The 22,311-nt window shown below is 46.1% G+C and overlaps 1 protein-coding gene across 1 annotated transcript in view; it reads left to right on the forward strand.

Moving 5' to 3' along the window:
• The first annotated feature begins 995 nt into the window (after window positions 1–995).
• col8a2 (collagen, type VIII, alpha 2) overlaps window positions 996–22,311 on the forward strand; it is an 86,360-nt gene continuing 65,044 nt past the window's right edge. The window contains exon 1 of the mRNA XM_083775638.1: window positions 996–2,127. The gene's annotated coding sequence lies outside the window, so the exon portion shown is untranslated. The remainder of the gene's footprint in view (window positions 2,128–22,311) is intronic.

Here is a 22,311-nt window from a genome sequence, read left to right on the forward strand (position 1 = left end):
AAGTACTTTTCCATGTAGAACAATAACTACCCTAGTCATTATGTCAACACTCGTAGAGAGTAGGGACATTAAAGGGGAATAACACTCATTTTCAACATTGAACTATATACAGTATGTCATTAATATAGCAAAGTCTCTCCCTTTCTGTTTACCCTAGAACTGGAGGACTAGACCTCATGGGGTCATGTGATCAGTGACATCACAAAGATGTACTCTGCGGGCCAAAGAGTATACAGTTCTAGGATACACATAAGTGGGAGACTTTCTTTTTATTATTTCCACACAACAACTCTAAGATATATTAATGACAGTTCAATGTTGAAAATGGGTGGTATTCCCCTTTAACTATTGGCCAAAGGAACTCACAGCGGGATCAAAAATAGAATAATGAAAAAATATGTTTTGGTGAGTTCTGTGTGTCCCAACTCCAACTTCTTTCCACATGCTTCTGCTACTTGGAAAAGACTGTATTTGGCTGTATGTGCGTGCGTGCGTGCGTGCGTGCGTGCGTGTGTGCGTGCGTGCATTTGTCCCACATGTTTGTGTGGAAGGTGGGAAAACAAGATCTCTGAATAGTGCAGGGAGAAGGGGTGGCTGATTTCTTGGAAGGTGAATGAGAAGGAGAGAGTGAGAGTGGGATGGGGGTGTTTGGGAGGAGGAGGGAGACATTGAGGAAGGAGAGAGAGAGAGTGGGATGGGGGGTGTTTGGGAGGAGGAGGAGGAGGGAGATATTGAGGAAGGAGAGAGAGAGAGTGGGATGGGGGGTGTTTGGGAGGAGGAGGAGGAGGAGGGAGACATTGAGGAAGGAGAGAGAGAGAGTGGGATGGGGGGTGTTTGGGAGGAGGAGGAGGAGGAGGAGGAGGGAGACATTGAGGAAGGGAGGGATGTACTGTAGGGAGGGAGGGGGCAGAACAGGGGCAATAGAAGAGAAAGTCTACCCCACCCCTCTCTATGGTGCTGCTGCAAACAGAACCACCCCGACCCAGCCCACTCCATCCTGCTCCACTCCCCTCCTACCTTTGGTGCGGCCAGCAACGGACACTTGCCTTTTTGTACGAGGAGGAGGGTAACCCAGTGAACAATTCTGTCTGTCTTTCCCAAAATAAGCCTGCAGTGAGTGGGAGAGGGATCATCGCGTGTGGAAGCCTTGCGGGAGATCGGAGCAGCGAGGTGCCACAGCCCCCCTTGGTTATAAGCCCTGCGAGTGAGTGGGAGAGCAGCCTGCTTGGACCCGCAACCCTTTGCTCACTGTATACCACCTTGCCTGCCTGCATGCCTGGCAGTCTGACGGACGGACGGACGGACGGACTGACTGACTGACTGAGTTCTTGAGTCTCACTGTGCTGTGATTCTCTCACTCTCTCTCTCTCTGTTTCTCTCTCTGTGTCTCTCTCCCCCTTGTCCCTCTCTGCCTTGCTCTTTCCCTCTTCTTACTTTCCACCCTGGAGTGCGAGAGAGCGGAGATTGGGAAGGTGCGTCTAACACATTCTTCTGGACAGACCGAGGACGGCACAGAGAGGATTTCTTTTTTTTTTGCCCTTCCTCACTGACTCACTCTCTCTCTCTCTCTCTCTCTCTCTCTCTCTCCCCTCTCTCTCTCTCTCTCTGCCTCTCAATTTCTTTCTTTTTTCTTCTCCCTCCTCTCTTCCAACCATCTCACCGTGCTAAAAAGCACATGGACTAAATTTTTTCCAGAGGCAAAATAAGCAAAGAAAAAAAAATAGAAAAGAAAGGAAAGAGAGAACAATTCACTCCAGCAGTGGTAGAAAATATTCCGGTGTTTGTGCTGCAGCAGCTTTTTTTCTTATTTTTTTGCTTTGGTTTTTGTTTTGTTTTGTTATCCTCCTGCACGTGGGAGCAACGTCGGACTGCCTCAAGGTTCGGAGGCTTTTGCAAAGAGAGCACTCTACAACCCCATCCCGCCACACTTTGACGTAACTTTCTTTCTTTTTGGCTGCGCTGTTCAGTGAATCTTTTGAGGCAATCATCAGCATCGTGTCTTGGGAGACATGTGTGGCTGAAGGAAGCAAGGAAGGAAGGGAGGCTATAGACGAGAGATCCACCTGACGCTCACGCCTTCTACTGCCGCACCACTTCCATTCCAAGGCCTGCACCGAGGAGGGAAAGGTAAGCCCCCTGACCCGTCCGTCCATCCCTCGCTGCCTGTCATCATCCCTGTGTCCCCCTGACCCGTCCGTCCATCCCTCGCTGCCTGTCATCATCCCTGTGTCCCCCTGACCCATCCGTCCATCCCTCGCTGCCTGTCATCATCCCTGTGTCCCCCTGACCCGTCCGTCCATCCCTCGCTGCCTGTCATCATCCCTGTGTCCCTGTCTGTCCGACCTTGCTTTTCTTACTTCCATAACATGTGTGCGGCAGGGAGAGCTGCACGCTGCGGCCAAAGGCAACAGTATGAGAGAACAGGAAAGGAAGGGGGGGGGGGGGGATGTTGGGGGGGGGGGGACAGTGCAATATCTCAGTCATGGGACCTGCATAATTATCCTCCTCGGTGCTAAATTGGGCTAGCACAGTGTAGCCTACAGGCCGTTGGTTGGATTAAGAAGGAGCCAATGCAGTTCCTTCATCCATTTGTCTGTCAATTGTAGCCTTGAAAGGTTTATTAATATATTAATCTGTGTGAGACTGTGTGTGTGCAAGAATGCAAAGACCGTGTGTCTGGAATGATAGTAAAGATTGTCTCTCCTCTCTCAATCTCTCTCTCTCTCTCTCTCTCTCTCTCTCTCCCTCTCTCTCCCTCTCTCTCCCTCTCTCTCTCTCTCTCTCTCTGCATTGCCAAGATATGGTATTGATTAAAATAAATTGAAAATAAAGTCAAGAGAAGGTTTCCTCTTCCTGCTCTCTGTCTGCACACTGCACAGTTTTCAATATCCTCTGTATAGTCTAACCTGTGTGTGTGTGTGTGTGTGTGTGTGTGTGTGTGTGTGTGTGTGTGTGTGTGTGTGTGTGTGTGTGTGTGTGTGTGTGTGTGTGTGTGTGTGTGTGTGTGTGTGTGTGTGTGTGTGTGTGTGTGTGTGTGTGTGTGTGTGTGTGTGTGTGTGTGTGTGTGTGTGTGTGTGTGTGTGTGTGTGTGTGTGCGTGTGTGTGCGTGCGTACAAAATATAGAAATATAGTTTATTGAGGGGTCAGAAGGGGGCGTGTTGTGGTTGTGCATTGGGGTGTGTTACTGGTCTGGGTTTGTCTCTGAAACAAATGATGAGAGTCGCCCTCATCCTCTCATGTTGTCTCTCTCTCTCTTTCTCTCTCTCTCTGAAGTGTGCGCTGCGACGTGTTTTGTCTCGTTTGATCAATCCTCCTTTGTTTACTTGAGACTGTTTTGTAATTTCATGTTCTGCCTTCAGTGGTGGAATGCAGTGACGGGAAAGACTATATGGCCACATGGCCACACTTGCCTCCTCTCCTGTCCCCAGTTTGTCTATTCCTCTCCTCAGCCTCTCCTCTCCTACCCCCCCCCCCCCACCTCCACCCCCCCATTGCTTCAATCTGTCTATCCACTGCACTGCTCTGGCATGCAAGCCTGCATTCCTTTGTAACGACATCCCTCCATCGCAAACAGAGAGCGAAGGAATATTCATGACCCTGGATCTTCAGGTATGCAACGTGACAAACGAGAGAGAGAGGGGGGGGGGGTCAAATTAGTGCACAGTATTAATTTAACTTCATGAAAGCAAAGATGAAGGTCCTCAGAGGTCAATTTTATAACACTTTCAGAAGTTCACTGTGTCGGAAGGAGAAAGCATGACACTTTTGTTAAAGCGATAAATATTGTTTTTTTTTGCCCCCATCACATGCTTCAGTGCATCAGCAGCAATCTCTTAAGGGGAAAGGAGAAAGCTAGGGAGAGAGGACGGAGAGAGGGAGAGACAGAGAAACAGAGAGAGGAGTGAAAGAGAGAGTCTGGAAAAGACGGCAGACTGTGGAGCTCTGGAGTCCAAAAATGCTTGGCAGCATCCTGCTCTTTCACTGGCCTACGGCACAGGAGGCTGACTGGAAGTGCACAAGTGTGTGTGTGTGTGTGTGTGTGTGTGTGTGTGTGTGTGTGCGTGTGCGTGTGCGTGTGCGCGCGCGTGTGTGTGTGTGTGTGTGTGTGCGTGCGCATGAGAGACAGAGATAGCGTTTGTGTGTGCACATGACACGCATGCATGTACAAACGCACTATGCCCTATGGTATGTAACTAATACATATCTTGTACAGTTGATATTAAAGTGTGTTACGCAATCTCCTACATTAGGTCCTTGGGGAGTGGGTGTATGACTCTACTGTGCACTTGTGTGAACTCACACTTGGGTGCAAAAGGGCACCATACGTGCCCTCAGAAGTAAACTGGTTGTAAGCAGTGTGCTGCCATCTTCATAGCCACTTATTAAACTCCACTGTACTTTGCTGCCCGGAGTCCCCCCTGGGGTCTGTCCTCGGCCCAGTCATTTGTCTCTCTTCACTGACGATAAGCTATCAACGCATCGCAATGTGACGTGCTGTGAGCTTGTAGATGTGATATTTTCACAGAATGTTCACCTGTCTTTGCTATTTGTTCATTTGAATGATTACATGGCCAGAATATGGAAGCATGCTGGGGTTCGTGTGGTCAATGGAAATATGTATCTACGGACACAGCACACATGCAGGGCTTCTTGTAGAGATACACTGGTTTCCATCAAAGCCTGACAAATGTTTTTTTTTCTTTTTCTTTTCTTTTTTAACTGAGGCAGATTCCAAAAAACAAGGCAAAAACAGCTGATGCTTCCCGATAGTTACTGACGGCTGAAAAGAATTACACGCCCATTCTTGCATGGATTTAGCTAAAGAATACAATAAAAAATCGATCAGAACAGATTAATTTCTGGATTCAGAGTGGATAAATCAGTTTACATCAATTTACAATAGCCCAGGCGGTGGCGTAACCGTCTGGGCACCCGACTGGTAATCCAGTCGCAGTGTGCCGCGGGTTCGACTCCCGAGCCCGACACGGCATTTACTGCATGTCATCCCCCATCTCTCTCCCGTTTCCTGTCAGCCTACTGTCTGTCCCTTCAAAAAACCAATAAAAGGCGTAAGCCGCAAAAAAATACCTTAAATGATTTACTTGAATCCTGTTAATGGGGAGAGTTATTTACCATACATTCATACACACATTTAAATCAACCAAAATATTAATCAGTCAGGCAGTGTAGTTTCCATTCAACTTCTCAAATCGGTTGTCTTGGCAGCTATGTCTGTTTTCCTTCCAGACGTTGTTCACCCCTTTCCTGGCACCGCAGGGGTCATATTTCTTTGCCCGGGCACGGGCCCGGGCCTGGCACACCCCGCTCGGCTAACTTACCCTGGCAACCCTGTGCCAACGTTTTGGTATTCTCTCTGAACTTTCAGATGTGTGGTATATATAAGCGTGCGTGCGTGCGTGCACCTGCATGTGTGCATGTGCTCTTCATTACTTAACTGCGACTGACGGGCTCGAACCAATCCATCCACGGCTTGCCTAATCGGCCCGCTGATATAAAACCCGGAGCATGACCGAATGTGCCCATACAACAGTCACACTACCGCCCCCCGCCCTCTTGCCAAACGGCCTGCTAGTGTGGCTCTGCGTGCCACTAGAGCGCCACTGAAGTTGCTTTATAGGCCGGAACGTGTTGAAGTTGCGACTGTTCAGGGGTGACTTTGAAAAAACAATTGCTCTTCTATTGCATTTTTTTGTGTCTTTTCTTTGTAGAGACTTTCCCATGTTAAAGGACCACTTCACCACTTTTCAACCTATCTTCATATAAATGGTCCTCACTAATAATCATGAAAAAATGGCGATTTTTTTTCTACTCTGTAGTCTGTGTCTCATACGAGGGCTGTGGGCAGTTCAGAAACCGTCTTCCAGTGACGATAGGTATGAAGATAGGTTGAAAAGTGGTGAAGTGGTCCTTTAACAGGAACCCGAACCAGTGTGCTCCCCACCCCGGCCTAAACAGACCCGACATGACTCTGGCTGCTTTTCAATCACTGGGAAGTGACCTGAGAAAGTTACAAAGTCAAGTTAAAAGAAGGGCTCCCCATGGGCGGCTGTCAGCATCTAGATTTAAGGCATCGTATGCATGGTGGATGTCTCCCTTTTGTTGCAGGCGCTGATGGCCGTGCCTGCCGTGCATCCATTTCCCTGGGTGGCACTTTGTCTTGTCTGTGGGGGGAGAGAGAGAGAGAGAGAGAGAGAGAGAGAGAGAGAGAGAGAGAGAGGGGGGGGGGGGGGGGGGGAGGGAGGGAGCACGATGTGAAAATCTGTTACACATGCTCCGTCAGAGAGGTGCAGGAGGCCGGGAGGAGGCATGCTAACGATCAGTGGAGCATGTGGGAAACGTTGGACACACCAGCAGCCGGGTCGAGCCTTACACGAGTTCAGACCACTGGTTGGAATAAGAGAGGGCCCTGACCCTTAATGAGAGGGCCCTGACCAGAGAGGGCCCTGACCAGAGAGGGCCCTGACCCTTAATGAGAGGGCCTTGACCAGAGAGGGCCCTGACCAGAGAGGGCCCTGACCCTTAATGAGAGGGCCCTGACCAGAGAGGGCCCTGACCCTTAATGAGAGGGCCCTGACCAGAGAGGGCCCTGACCCTTAATGAGAGTGCCCTGACCAGAGAGGGCCCTGACCCTTAATGAGAGGGCCCTGACCAGAGAGGGACCTGACCCTTAATGAGAGGGCCCTGACCCTTAATGAGAGGGCCCTGACCAGAGAGGGCCCTGACCAGAGAGGGCCCTGACCCTTAATGAGAGGGCCCTGACCAGAGAGGGCCCTGACCCTTAATGAGAGGGCCCTGACCAGAGAGGGACCTGACCCTTAATGATAGGGCCCTGACCAGAGAGGGACCTGACCCTTAATGAGAGGGCCCTGACCAGAGAGGGCCCTGACCCTTAATGAGAGGGCCCTGACCAGAGAGGGCCCTGACCCTTAATGAGAGGGCCCTGACCAGAGAGGGCCCTGACCCTTAATGAGAGGGCCCTGACCAGAGAGGGCCCTGACCCTTAATGAGAGGGCCCTGACCAGAGAGGGCCCTGACCAGAGAGGGCCCTGACCAGAGAGGGCCCTGACCCTTAATGATAGGGCCCTGACCAGAGAGGGCCCTGACCCTTAATGAGAGGGCCCTGACCAGAGAGGGCCCTGACCCTTAATGAGAGGGCCCTGACCCTTAATGAGAGGGCCCTGACCAGAGAGGGCCCTGACCCTTAATGCAGGCACAGCCACTGGAACAAGAGCGAGAACACGCTTCTGTTGTCCACTGGGGAGAGAGTGCCAGGTAGCGCAGCCAGCGTCCTCCGGTGGACCATCGGGATATTGCAAGTGCGCCCCCCCCAAATAATTGGCTAAACACGTAAGATATTTTTTATGATAATATAATATCAATCATCATAAAAAAATAAAAAGGTGTTTTCATTCATTGTGATGATACTGATGGATAGGGATTTAAAGTATACAAGTTAGTTCCATTGATCCCAGCCGGAACACCGTCGATTGATTGATCACTAAAATATGCATGCTCTGAGAATGTCGTTACCCTCTTAACCACTTGTTCAGATTCCACGAACACTTTTCCAAGTGGGGCCTGTTCCAGAAAAGGTTGGGAACCGCGGAGGGAGAGTTATTTGTGATCTCTGGTTGACATGTAGTAGGATGTGCACACTGTCTCCACAAGAGGGCAGAACATCAAGCATTCATGCTGTCAGGACCAATTCACTCAAACATACTGTAATAATGAATATTTGCTCACAGTCAAAGCTAATCCCATGTGGACACACGAACACCCCCCCGCAAGCAGGCAAGCACGTACGCACGCACGCACGCACGCACGCACGCACGCACGCACGCACGCACGCACGCACGCACGCACGCACACTGGCACATAACCTCAAATCCGAATGTTATTCGTTGTGGGTGAGATGCTGTTTTGCTTTGTCTGTTTGCATATCCTTGAGTAAATAATTATGGTAACCAATGCATGAAAAAACCTCCGGCTTACTGCACAGTAAATAAACATCTCTGTGGCATTCGAAGCCCCTCATGTGTGCTTCAACACTCACTTTGCTTTGGTTTCTGGGCTCACCTCTCTGATCATCACAGCTCGCAAAGCGGTTTGGCTTAAGCATACATGTCACCTCTGACTCTGCGATGCTGGGCAGAGCAGACATTCACAGTCCTGGCACACTGACTGCGCTACAGCTCAGCATGGTGGATTAGTACTCTGATGTAGTAAAAGTATGAAAATACTCTGTTACAAGGAAAGGCCCAGGGACGTGCAGAGAGGCAGGGGCTGGATTCCTGTAAGAGGGCACTTTTGGACAAAAATAGCGAAAATAGCAGATCTACAAGCTCACAACTCATGTTGATTAGGTGATGTAATGGTGATGCAAAACAAACGGTGCAAACTCAATCATTAAACGCCATTAACAATAAAGAGACAATAAGACATAAATGACACATTATGATGTGAATTTTTCCTTCATTGTCAATGCGGTTACAAAACAAACATTGAACTAAAGACCTAAACCTGCGTAGGGCGGCTGTGGCTCAGGAGGTAGAGCAGGTCGTCCAATGATCCATGGGTCGGCGGTTCGAATCCCGGCTCCACCTGTCTACATGTCGAAGTGTCCTTGGGCAAGACACTGAACCCCAAGTTGCTCCTGATGTGCTGGTTGGTACCTTGCATGGCTTCTGCCGCAATCGGTGTATGAATGTGTGCGTGAATGGGTGAATGTAATGCACAATCTTTGTAAAGTGCCTTTAAGCTATATAAATGCACCATTTACCATTTGTAGGAGGGGCTAGCGCCTCTCAGAAATCACGGCTCCATTTTTCTTTAGGGTCTAGTCTGTTAACCATGTACACCTACGTAGCAGCCTGTATTCTGTGGGCATGTCATAATAAATACGCGAACAATTGGATGATATTATTCACCATATTCACACGCCGCCCATCTTGCCATTAAGTTAATGAAATGGCACCCTGTTGCCACCCTGCCTTTTCAATGCAAAATGCCAACGTCGCGGCCGTTTGAATACAGCCTATACATGAACAGGTGACAATAGCCGGTATGCAAGTTCACAACGCAATTGCGTTGTAGAGCAATAAAACAGGGAATCAGTGTTGTTTTTGGCAGCAAATTTAGATTTTAGTTTAAGTCATAGTCTCTTGAATAGTTTTCATTTAGTTTTAGTCACATTTTAGTCACCTGGAATGTTTTAGTCGACAAAATATAATATTTTAGTTGACTAAATCTACAGTTGATTTAGTCGACTGAAATTTATTTTGGTGGGCCTTGATGCCGTCGTAATGACGTCGCAGCGCGACACCTTGTGAGCTTGTAGATCGGCTATTTTCAGCATGCAACTAATAGAGCATCGAAGTCTGACGTCACTTTCAGTAGAGGGTGCCAGTACACAGGTTCATGTATTTTTTTATTTGCATTGAAATCACCATAGGGCGATTTTAGGTTGCTTCATATAAGAACTGTGTTTGAAAGATAAAGCGATCATCCCGTCCTTTCTGTCATGGGGGTGGCTGTGCGTCGTTAATGATGTCCATTCATATTTGATACAGCCAGTTTTTGGAGAAAATGGAATTACTTTTGCAGCAAAAGCCTTGAAACTACATATTAAATGTCTCTGCTAATATACGTCACGCCCAGCTGTCAACACATGGTGTTCCTGAGATTCCTCGTTGGCTCAGCTGGCAGTAACTTGACTCATACTAACCACGAAACATTAAATATCAATACAAAAATATTAAACAAAAATTAATTAACATGTCAGTTTCTGTTGTACAACGGGCAGCTGCAACCACCGCCTACCCGGAAATGTAGTCTCTGGGTTGTTTGACTCGTTTCTAACGCTTATTGTGTACATTTCCACCTTCAGTCGATGCTTCATATCCATATGAGTGAAAAGGCCGGGATGATCGGTTTATTTTTCAAACATCGTACTTATATGAAGAGATCTAAAATCCCCCTATGGCGATTTCAATGCAAATAAAAAGTACACGAACCTGTGGACTGGCGCCCTCTACTGACAGTAACGTCAGGAGTTCGGTGCTCTATTGTAAAATGACTTATACTGGATCTCTTGTCCACTAGTCCCTTCCTAACATTTTAGCCTAGTTTTTATTTGTTGACGAAATTGTCAATATATTTTGTCTTAGCTCGTAGCTTAGTTTTCATTTAGTTTCCATTTAAAAAATGTATAGTCGACGAACATTTTTCGTCTTAGTTTTAGTCGACAAAATCAACACTGCAGGGAAGTACAGTAGACCTCCTGTAGAGCACGATAAAGTCTGTAGAGTTTAAGTGGTTAAATAAAAACAACACACATACAGTTTGACTGCTCTGTGTAGTCAAACTGCCATTGGATATATACTGTTACTACTGTATATCACTGTTTACTGCCATGCATCTGTGCTCACTTGCGTGTACGTGTGTGCCATAGTTTCCTGATGATGTGTCTTCTGTGTGTGTGTGTGTGTGTGTGTGTGTGTGTGTGTGTGTGTGTAGTGCGTGCGTGCGTGTGCGAGAGAGAGAGAGCAGATGTGTTTCTATCAGTCTCAGATTTGCACTGTGCTCACAGGAAATGAAGGAGAATGCCACTCATTCTCAGGGAATAGCGAACTCCGCCAGAACGACAACACTGCACTGCCCAGGAAAAGCAAACGCCCACCTATTCCTTTACCTTCCCAGGAACCCTGCATGAGCGCACACGCACGCACGCACGCACACACACACACACACACACACACACACACACACACACACACACACACCATGTGTGTGTGTGTGTGTGTGTGTGTGTGTGTGTGTGTGTGTGTGTGTGTGTGTGTGTGTGTGTTTTTATTTGGTATAACCACTTTAACTCTGCCACACATGCACACACGCACACGCATCCATATACCGCTACGCAAACCGAAACACAAATTCAGTTAGGCCTACAGGGCATGTACTGTAGGCTAAACCACTTTCAATTTGTTGTACTGTAGAACGGCTATTTTGGCTATACTTTTCTGCGTCACTGTCGCGTGACAAAGTAGGGCATTATTTTGGAGCGAAAAGCTGAAACACGGAGATACAGGTTTTCTGCCAGACAGCGATGGTATGCACGTGCGTGCGTGCGTGCACAGGGATACACACATTTCCCCGAGTCATCAGAGTCTGTTGTACGTGTCCTGGGTACGTCTCACCACAAAAGCGGAAAGAGAGTGAAAAACAGGCCATTCCTTTTAGGATGAGAACATTCCTCTGACAAAGTGGGTTTTCCCTAATCCACTCTTTTCGGCGGTAAAACACACGGCTGTAATTTCATACACACCTATGGACAGAGGAAGAGAGAGAGACAGAGAAACAGACTCCGGACAGACAAGTAACACACACACACACACACACACGTTAGTTAAGTTAACCTGTATTCAACGGTGGAAACAGTGGCCAAAGTTTTTAGTAAAAGTATCAATACTGCAATGTAACTACTCCGTTACAAGTACAAGTCCGGAATTCAAAATGTATGTGAGTAAAAGTACAAAAGTATTGGTATAGAAATGTGCCAAAAGTAAAAATACTCATTATGCGGAATGTCCCGTTTCAAGTTTTCAAATATACAGATATTTTGAAAATAGCACTTAAGTCAAATACAAGTAAGACGCCTGAGGGCCTGAGGTCGAGAAGCGTGCACGCATCCGCCTGGGTTACGGCCGACTGCTGCATGGTAGCCGGGGAGCCACAGGCCCAAAAGCTCATAGAGATTAGCCTGTGATGTCTTTTTATTTGTGTTTTTGAGGGGCGCTAGCCCCTCCTATATGGTTTAATGTTTTCTTTTTAAACGCCATTGACAATGAAGGGAAAATGTACGTCATCTTGTCCCTAACACAAACATTAAATGCCAACAATAATGAGAATTTAATGTTTGTTTTGACACCGTTTGTTTTACATCACCATTACATCATCTAATCAAGTTAGACTTTAATATATTAGCGGCCCTCACTTCACACGGGTGTGATTTTTTCTATTCACTTGGTCGACAGGTCTGCTCTGCCGGGAACATTGCGAGAAAATGTTATGGACATGGCCAAAGCATTTGGCGAGAAACGTGTGCACGCATCCCCCTCGTTGACGGCAAACTGCTGGGCGAGCGCTTGTGCTTTGGCATGGGGGGGTCAGATCAACATGGAATTAATTCGGTACTGGCCAATTGACCATATAAGGAGCATGTCTTGAGGGTACTCAACATACTGTATGGAATGTCAGAACAGGTCAGCTCCATACAGTATATGGAGATCTATGTGGTGGCAGCTGGGACATTCTCTTGAGTGTACAGGGTTTGATGAGGGCCCAGGTAGGGCCGGGCCTTAATTTATGGGCCTGTTGAGAACTCTAGTTTTCGCCGGCTGCCGGGCGCTGCTGCACTAATAACTTTGGGGCAGGCCCGTCTAGAGTTTGAATGGACAGGTATCAGTCGGGGAGACATCGAAGAGGAAGGATGGATGGGGAAGGATCAACATATGGAATGTCTGACATAATATCCATATGTGGAGATCTAAGGGTTGGAGGTCAGATGTAGAGTTGCTGGCCAATATTGATGGCATCAGGAATCAGAAATACATGGGCTCAATCTTTGGCTTAACTGCGACAGCGGGTCGCATTTACTATATGACATCAGGGTCTCCACATCTCCATCCCTGATGATGTCACATGATGTCATCATGAGACCTGGGCACCAACACAAGTCACTTTACAGAACAAAACAATTTTATTAGAAAAATTAACTAGTTAAAAAGGTAAAAGTGGGGATTTATGTAGGGTAAGCAATTCTGAAAAGGTGTGTTTTGAGTGTGACTTTTGAACATTTCGAAGGTGGGGCATCTCTGATGTGAGTTGGGAGTGAGTAACACAGTGAGGCCGGGGGCGGCCCCTGACGGCAGGGGACGGCAGGACGGCCCCTGCTCAGACCCTGTCTCCCCAAGTTCGCTTGACTTGTGGGTTTCCAGTTGGTGAAGCGTAACCTTATCAGCTTAACCGTTTCTGTTCCAGTTTTATCACTTCCTAACTTCCAATTTCACTTGTTTATCCTGGACCTGTATCCTATGAGTTCTCTCTCCTGATTGGATAAGATTGGTATCAGGAGCGGAAAATGCATTGTGTGTGTTTTTACTGAAGAGCTGGAGAGACAGGGAGACCCCTGTTACTGATCACTATATTAAAGAGTGTTCAGTAACAGGGGTTGCAGATCCCTGCTGTATAACAATGATTATATATCTGAACATAGAGCTATTTAACACGTATTATAACAAAGACATATCACTTACTGCACCTTAAAGTATGAGGTATAAAGTACAGCCTTGTGTTCATACAACAGAAATATTGGGTATTGGGTAAGACTGACGTTATGAAACTTTCAGGTCGTTTCACTGCTTTGTCTCAACCATTACTCTATGGCTCTGGTCTCAGCCACCGTGGTGTATTTTTTTGACATTCCGTTTCTCTCCAAAGTTGAATGTTGCCACTACTGTTGGAGCAGCCATAAACTACACAGGTTCATCCCGATGTTCTGGGCATCTTTGTAAAGTTAGTGTTAGTAAAAAGCAGCTAAAAGAGTAACGTTTGAGCAGACTAACATCAGTCACCATTCAATGTAGCAGAAGACCTGCCTGTTTACACTGCAGATACAGTATGTCGTCTCCGCCTACAGGAAATACGCGCGACCAGTGGACCCGTCTCTGAATGTGTCTATAGTTACACTTACTTGATATATTGCGTGTTCTAAGTTTACACACACACACACACACACAAACACACCAGCTCTAGCCAGTCACGCGACAGATACATGTGGAGTCAGTGGAGTCAGCTGTAAGTCAGATGGTGAATCTCCAATTCTCCACACACACACACACACACGCACACACGCGCGCGCTCAAACGCACACTCATTTGTATTACTATTGTCGTGAGGACAGATTATATTAAAGCATTTCTTTGTTTGTTTTTTATTTTTTTACCTTAAGCCCAACCAATCAACCTAACCTCTAAGAGCCTAACGCTATTCGCACCCTGGAAGTTGTCCTAATTGTAAGCCTCTAGCACCCCAAAATGGTCCTCAGAATGTCAGAATCCTACTCATAAGGACACATGTGAGAGAGAGAGAGAGAGAGAGAGAGAGAGAGAGAGAGAGAGAGAGAGAGGAGTCACAGAGAGACAGAGTGGGATAGGAGGGGCTGAGCAAGGAAAAACAAATCACAATATGGATACTCTGTCATTCTCGTGGTCTCTGGTGGACATTTGTACATTATAAAGTGCAATATGTTGTCAGTGTATTTACTTTACTGTCTGTCTGGCCCTCTCTCTCTCTCTCTCTGTCTTTCTCTCCCCTTCTGTTCGTCTGTCTTTCATACTCTGCTACTCTTATTTCCTTTCTACCTATCAATCTCTGTTGATCAATCTCTCTCTGTCTCCAACCGTCCCAGTCCGTCTCGCAGTCTTGGTCTTTCACTTTATTAGTATCTATATCTGTCTTTCTGTCTGCCTCAGTGTCTCTCTCTCTCTCTCTCTCTCTCTCTCTCTCGCTTGCTCGCTCCCTTGTAACTGCATCTGGAACTAGGGGAGTTTTTCCACTGTATTGGCAGGGCATCAATACACAGACAGAGGGAGAGAGTGGGGAAGAGGGACAGAGAGAGAGAGAAGCCTGGAGTTATTTCACTCCTGCCAGCCTTGCCTCAGTCACAGCGAGGTCTCAGAGACTCCTGGCATATCACAGGGACATATTGTAGTATCACAGCTATGCTCACGATGGAGAGGAACGGGTGCAGCCCTCCACCTCACTTCCCATCACTCACTTCTTTCTTTATTGGTCTAGACTTAGGTATGAACTGAGTTATCTTGAAATGAAACGCCAGTGTTGACTGGAGTCGAACCAAAAAAACGGCTGTGGTAAAAAAAAGTTTTCTCGGGACCTGAAAGCTTTGTGTTTTCAAAGGGGTTCCAAAAGGAACAAACAGGAATGAAAGCCACACACACACGGTCCCAGCCCAGCGCTGTTCCCATTTAATGGAACGTGACATCTCGGCTCTCCTCTGCTGAGGCACAGTTTTTCCTGGTTTGAACCCTACATTATCACCATGCCGTGAGAGACTTTTCCCTGAGTCTCCCCAAAGTTTGTTGTGTGAGAGGACCTCCCTGCCTCACCGGGCTCAGATACCGTCACTGCCCAGCCGTCAGAAACTAGCTAAAATTTTTCAGCTTTTAGATTATTATTATTATGTTCCTATACATTAGTGCTATTGAACACCTTTTAAGTCTGTGTATTGGTTAAACAAATATTGAACCAATGAAAAGTATTAAAAAGGTCTTCGGCCAAAACCTCCTAACTAGGAGTTAGGAGGTTTCTGCCCGACAGTAGAGATATGTTTACTCGTCTGTAAAACAACTGCCCTTTCCAGACAACGAATGCATGCCCCTCCTTTCTATGCTAGGCAACTGGCGGACCGGGGGCCACATGCGGCCTCCACCTTCACTTAATGCGGCCCTCAGGTTAATGTCAGAATACTGATATAATATTGGTTTCAGCTGTTACAATTCCACAACATGCAAACATGACCCGCTTTATTTACTTTACTAAAGTAGTAGCTCATTGGTCAACACAATTAAAGGCATTTGAAATGACATAAAAATGTTAATTTTCAGGATTCCAATTCAAAAATTCAAGATTTTAATTCGAACATAGCAAAGATGAGTGAGTGTGGAAATATAGTGGCCCTCTCCATCGTCAAAGTTGCCCATCCCTGATATTGAGCATCACCAAACCCAGTAGGCCTGTTTTTTTGTTGTTTTTTCAGTCCGTGTTTTCTTGGAAAGATCAATAGGAAGTTAACATAAAATAAAAAATAAACAGTAACTCGGGTTTGGTGATGCTCTGTATTGTCTGAATCAACTTTGTGTTTGCTTACATTACGTACTAAAAGAGTAATTTTGAGATGAGAGCCGGAACATATTTTGAATGATCAATTTCTATTCACTGGAGCAATTATTTTTGATTTCCTGTCCACATGTGGAGTTACATCATGTCAAGTATAGTGACGGATCAACCACTCCCAAAGGGCTTGCCGTTCGAACCCGGGCTCCCCCAGAGTTAGTGTCGAATTGTCCTTGAACAAGACACTGAACCCCTAATTGCTCCCGATGTGCTGGTTGGTGCCTTGCATGGTTTCCACCACCATCGGTGTATGAATGTGTGTGTGTGTGTGTGTGTGTGTGTGTGTGTGAGTGAATGGGTGAATTTAATACACAATCTATGAAAGCGCCTTGGATATATATATGCACCATTTACTGTACCTTTACTGTACCTATTTGAAATAGTCTCCCGCACAGGGCCCTGCAAGCTGCGGGCCGCGGGGCTTTAAGCGCCACTAAAGTTCCATTGTTAATCCGGGCCTGATGGCACGGTAACTATACAACCCAAAGTGGTCTTGCCCTATAATGCTCACGATATGAGCATAAACGCCGTTGTGAACGAGGTCCTAGAGTCCACCGGTGGTGGAAGAAGTACTCAGATTTTATTTTTACTTAACCACTTAACCCATTCTGACCGGGCACCCATTTTGGTGTCAGCATCATTTTATGCTTTAGCTATTTAAAAATAGCAGATCTACAAGCTTGTAGGTCTGCTATTTTTGAAAAATCGAAGAACGACTGACATTTTTAGAATCTGATCTCAGGTCAGAATGGGTTCATCAGACCAGTGTGTGTCCGGCGGAAACCGCGTATGAATCTGATCTCAGGTCAGAATGGGTTAAACACTCAATACTCAGCAAACTTGAGTAAAAGTAAAAAAGTATTGACATTAGATTATTATTTATTATTAATACCACAGTAAAATGACTCAAATATAAAGAAAATAATAAAAATCTAACTTTCTCAAAAATGGCAGATCTGCAGATCTACTATTTTTCAATAGTAAGAAGTACAAGATTTACCTCAGAATTGTAAGTGGCCCGGGCCCTCCTAATGCAGGTTTGAGACTTGAACACGCAATGCGCTGTCAGCGCATTGCATGTTCAAGTCTCAAACCTGACGTCACTCCCCCAATTGTACTTACAGTAAGTGGCAAGTGCAGTACTTCAGTAAATGTACTTAGTTACTGTACTTACATTTCCACCACCGAGCACGAAGGGTCTGCTGATCTGAAGTCTCAACAAGCCCCCACCAGCCCCACCACACCCCTTCTCATCTTGTTAAACGTACTACCGCTGCCAAGTGGTCTATTTTCATTATTTGCATTTCAGATGCAATGACAACACATATCCCTCAGATAGATGGATGGGTCAATATTGAACACTCCATGGAAATAGCACTTCAGAGGCCATTCTTTACGAGCTCCAGACTTTGTTATTGTTCAGTCTGAGCTTGATTTAGACGTTGGCGTAGGTGTTCATAAAGGCAAGAGAGACTGGCTCGCTGTGGAGTTACAGTCCCTTTGGAGCGGGCTAAATACAAAACCTTTTTGTATTTGTGTGGACTGTATGAAAGGGATGCTTAATGCAGGACACATGCAATCCACACACACACACACACACACACACGCACGCACACACACACACGCACACGTGGGCGAAGTGCGTGCGTTGTCTCTTGTGTATCATGTCTCTATCACTGTCTCTCTCTGTATTCCTCTGTTTCCCTCTCCCTCCCTTGGATATTGCTTCAGGAAATGGAATTTGGATCAAAACTCTGATAAGGAAAATATTTATCATTTTCATTTTCATCTAACAGTAAATAATTCTTGAGTCAGCCTAAACAAATGCTCATTACTTTCCAGACAGCAGACAGCTGGATCTTTCTTTCATAACCTCATAACAAAACATACATAAGAGTAAGAGGCGTTAAAAATTGCTATCTTGGACTCCAGCCATTATTCCGTTACATTATGCATAGGTGTGGTTAATGACCAGTCACCATGCCTGCACATGCCATTGCCTTTAAGAGAAGACTGTGCAACCCAATATCATTTACCCAATTACTCATTATCCCCAGTGCAATCTTGGCTGTCACCTTCTCTGCCCATGGAAGATGGGGGCACGCGTCGCTGCCTTGGAATACATTTATACTTGTTGTTTTGTGTGTCCAGAAGAGATTATAGTGCCTCTATCTCTCTCTCTGGAAGAGGTTTCACACTCACCCTCAACCGCACTGAGGCTAACATTTGACAGTTTGTCAAATGTTGTTAGTTTGATAGTCAGGCAAACTATTAACTATTGAAGCAAAGGCAAGCCTTTGCTTGCTTTTCAATAAAACTATATGTGATAGTGAAAGGCTACATATCACCCTCATGTTACTGATTATATAGAATGTTATATTATTGTAATCCATGCAGTATTTCATGCACAATGTATTAATGAAACTGAACAGACCGAATGCAATTGCGCATGACGCACGGCACAAATAATCGTCTTTGAATCATATATAAATACAATTGACACAAGGAATTGCCACTCGCTTGCTGACTATAGGACAATTAGAATCCCAGAAATGTGTGGAGAATTAGGAGAGAATGAGACCTGTGAAGCTGTTGTGTGTCCAGGCAGCTCCACTCCCAACGTGTCCATTACAGGTGTGCGTTCTATCAAAACGGAATTGGCATAGCGGGTGGTCTGAGGACCTGCTATGCGCTTTCCCAAACTTGTGTGGGCAAGATTAATTAAGCAATTATAGGGAAAACGCATCAACACGCCCCCTACGGGCACACCTCCAGCCGCAAATAAAGGAGTCGCCATAATGTATAGTGGGTAGTGTGGCCGCAAGATACCGTTTACGGATAGTGGAAGCTGCTAAATGCGTAAATCACGGTTGTGGATAGTGCTAGCGGGTAATGCAGGGCCGATAGGCTCTCAGTATACTGTATAATATACAGAATATATACCAGTAAGAACTACAGTCGCAACAAATGACATAACTATACAGTATATAGACAATAGAGAGATAACGAGAGACAGATGAGGAGAGAAACGTACTTGTTTGATGTTGCTGTATCACATAGTGTAAGTATTATTGTTGGGGCATGCCTCCCGACGGAGATTTGCACTCCACTGAGCCCACCTTTCTAGTTTAGTATTCAATGACGTTATTGTTGAAGAGACACAGATGTCCAGCAGGGAGTTGGATATGTTGTTGTTTTTTATCTGGAACCTTGTGTGTTTTCCCATGCCTGACTCTCAGTGAGGTCTTACACTTGCAGGTGGCTACAGGTGCACACCACATGGCCGCCGCAGGCGCAGCCATCGGTGAAACCCTTGCCGTTGAACCTCAAACATGGGTATGGCCATGCCAGATTCTGCCAGGGTAAACATGGGAGGTTTGACTTGGCTCCCTGCGTCCAAGACTGGGATGGATGGAGGAGGGCAAATCCTTTATACTGTGGACCACCCAGCGCTTTGGACTGCTACTTTTGATTATTTGGTCATTCGTTACAAATCTTACGAAGACAAATGAATTCTTTGGTTGGTGAATAAAATCCTGGTATTTCATATTTGCCAAATTGCCACTGGCTTGAAAGTCGTTTGAAGTCAGTGTACTTGTCAGTTCCTCGGCCATAGCCCAATTGCTCCAATGCAGTTTGAGGGAAGAAAAAACTAAAGTTAGAATACTATTGACTTATAGTATTCCATGTTTCCACAACTCTGGATCATTCGTTTGTAGAATGGCGGTTGTCTCAGGCTTGAAGCCTGAAGCGGCCTTGGCTTTGAGACTTAATCCTCTCTGTACAGAATTTCAGCCCATTGAGCAACATGTGTTTCATAAGGCTAGGGTTCAGAAGCAACAGGCACCGTACAGCCCAGCCAGTCCTTCAAGGCTTTTTTCCTCTTTAATCATTTCCTGTAATCAGCAACCAAATAGAAAAACGATAAAATGAAGGAAAAAAGGACTGTGCTCGTTGCAGTTTCAGCTTTCTGTGGTGTGAGTCCAGCTTTCCTGAGAAGATTGTGTCCTTTTGCATGTGTAGGCTACTAGTGTACTCTCTCTCTCTCTCTCTCTCTCTCTCTCTCTCTCTCTCTCTGTGCGTGCGTGCGTGCGTGCGTGCGTGCATGCCATCATGACTTGACTTCTCTTGTTTCTGTTTATCCTATATGCAAAGCGTACTGGAGTCAGACAGGAGAAGCGATGCTGTTTGGCAGGGTTCCTAACAAGCTCAATGACTTAAAGTAGCAGTAGAATAAGATGACATTGCTTTGTTCCCTACTGACAATACAGGAACGGGTTATAGCTTTGCCTGAAGAATTAGCGGAGATAAGTGGATTTGTGTTTTGGGAGGTACAGTATATATCATTTGAGCTGCTGTGCTGCAAAGATACTAGGCAAACAAACAGCAATCTAAGTCCATAGTCCTCCTCCTCATCTGCATGGTCATTCTTTAGTCCATAGTCCTCCTCCTCATCTGCATGGTCATTTTTAATCTAAGTCCATAGTCCTCCTCCTCATCTGCATGGTCATTGTTTAGCTTGTTCTGATAAAGTAAAATATTTTTCCCCCAATAAAATGGCCAATCACATTCATGATTCTCTATCAGCTATAGAGCCGCAGCCAGATATGCTAATGGCATAACTTCCAACCGATGTAATACCACATTTAGCTGATGTCATACATGCACTGTTATCTGGTATCTGTAGTAATGCTCCCGTGGTGTCGGCTCTTTACAGAGTTCAGAGCCATAATGTCTTTATTGAAGACTCAAAGGCTCTGATTTAGAAAAAAGAAATTAGGAACAACTTGCTATTGTCACCAGCAACATGGCATTGTAGCAGCCAGCTATTAAACCTAAGCAGCTCTTAATTCAGGGATGAAAGTGATCTGTCTCAAACCAAGCTGGGCAGTTGAGACTGGAATGTTCTCTAGATGATAGATTTTTAGAACGCGATAGGGCACGATAAAGGATGGAATAAAAATATAGCTTACATTAACCATACCTTTGTTTCGGATTGCAAATAATAAAGAAGTAGGAGGCACTTCTGGAAGGGTGTCCTTTGGCCAACAAACACAACACTTAATTAGAATGAGCTTTGACTCAGTTAACGCCAACTTTCATGTGGTTCGCACATGGCTACACAATCTCTCTCTCCCCACTTTCTCTACTCCTGCCCCAGCGAGCCGCCAGCAGAAAGTCGTGTCGTTGTGTTGCCTCAGTGCTAATTTGAACCAGAGAAAGTGGTGATTCCGAATAGTGGGCCCTGGGCTCCAGTCTGAAAGCACAACCACCAACCAGCCCAATGAAGCCTGAGCTGGACAACTCCCATAGCCGGGCAGAACCACACAAACCCAAGTCCCATGTTGTGGGAGTGTGATAGGGATGTGGGAAGCCTAGGGAAGGGGAACAGTCCTCTGGACAAGGAAGAGAAAGACGGAGGGAGTATTATGATGAATATGGGGTCAAAAGATGGGAAGGGGAGGTAATTGCGGGAAAGAGGCAAGGGAAGGTGAAAGTACAGGGGAAAAAAAGTCCAGAGAGTGAAAGAAGCAGAAAAGAGAAAATAAGCTTGGTCTGAAAAGGGTTTGTTGAGACCATGTGGCGTCTTTGATCTGGTTGAGGATTTGAACTGGTGTCAACAGAAACATGCAGGGCCTGTCTGTTCACTCCCAGACAGAGCTCAGTGCTCCACGAATCAACTCTGCTTCAGTCCGAGGAGCAACCTCCAGTGCTCCGTCCCACGTTTGTTTGCCCTGTTGGCAACACCTGGCCCATTCCTGAAATTGAGTAATGAGCACAGTAACATCCTAGTACCGGTGCAATTAGCTAGACTTCCTTTACCGTGGCTCTCATGGGGAAAACAACAGTTTTCCACATGACGAGTCTTGACGACCGCTTTTTTTTGGTCTTGAAAACGACGACCGTCGTTTTCAAGACAAAAAAAGGCCTCATGCTGCCAAACACCACCACATTTCATATTCTGTAGTCTGAACTGTGGCAGAATACTTGCCAAAAAGGTGTGCCCTGTAGACACGAGGTAGAAACTACATAAAGCTTTAGGTAATCTGTGTTGCCTCCATGGAGGAACACATAAGGCCCCTAAGTGTCACGAAGGCCAGGAGACAAGAAGAGATGGTAAACTGGAAGAGGCGTAGAATACAGGCATGTCTGCCAGATCATTACAGCAATAGGATGTGTCCTGAACTCTGTGTCCCCACCACTGTGACAGGCGGCTGATGTGAACCTCATGTTAGAGGCAGAGAAGCAACAAACAGGCCACAGAGCTCATACTGTATGTGCGGATATCCAGCTATGGCCATAGAAACCTAACCGTTA

Source organism: Protomyctophum parallelum (assembly GCF_964188405.1).
Source record: "Protomyctophum parallelum genome assembly, chromosome: 1".
Taxonomy (NCBI): Eukaryota; Metazoa; Chordata; class Actinopteri; order Myctophiformes; family Myctophidae; genus Protomyctophum; species Protomyctophum parallelum.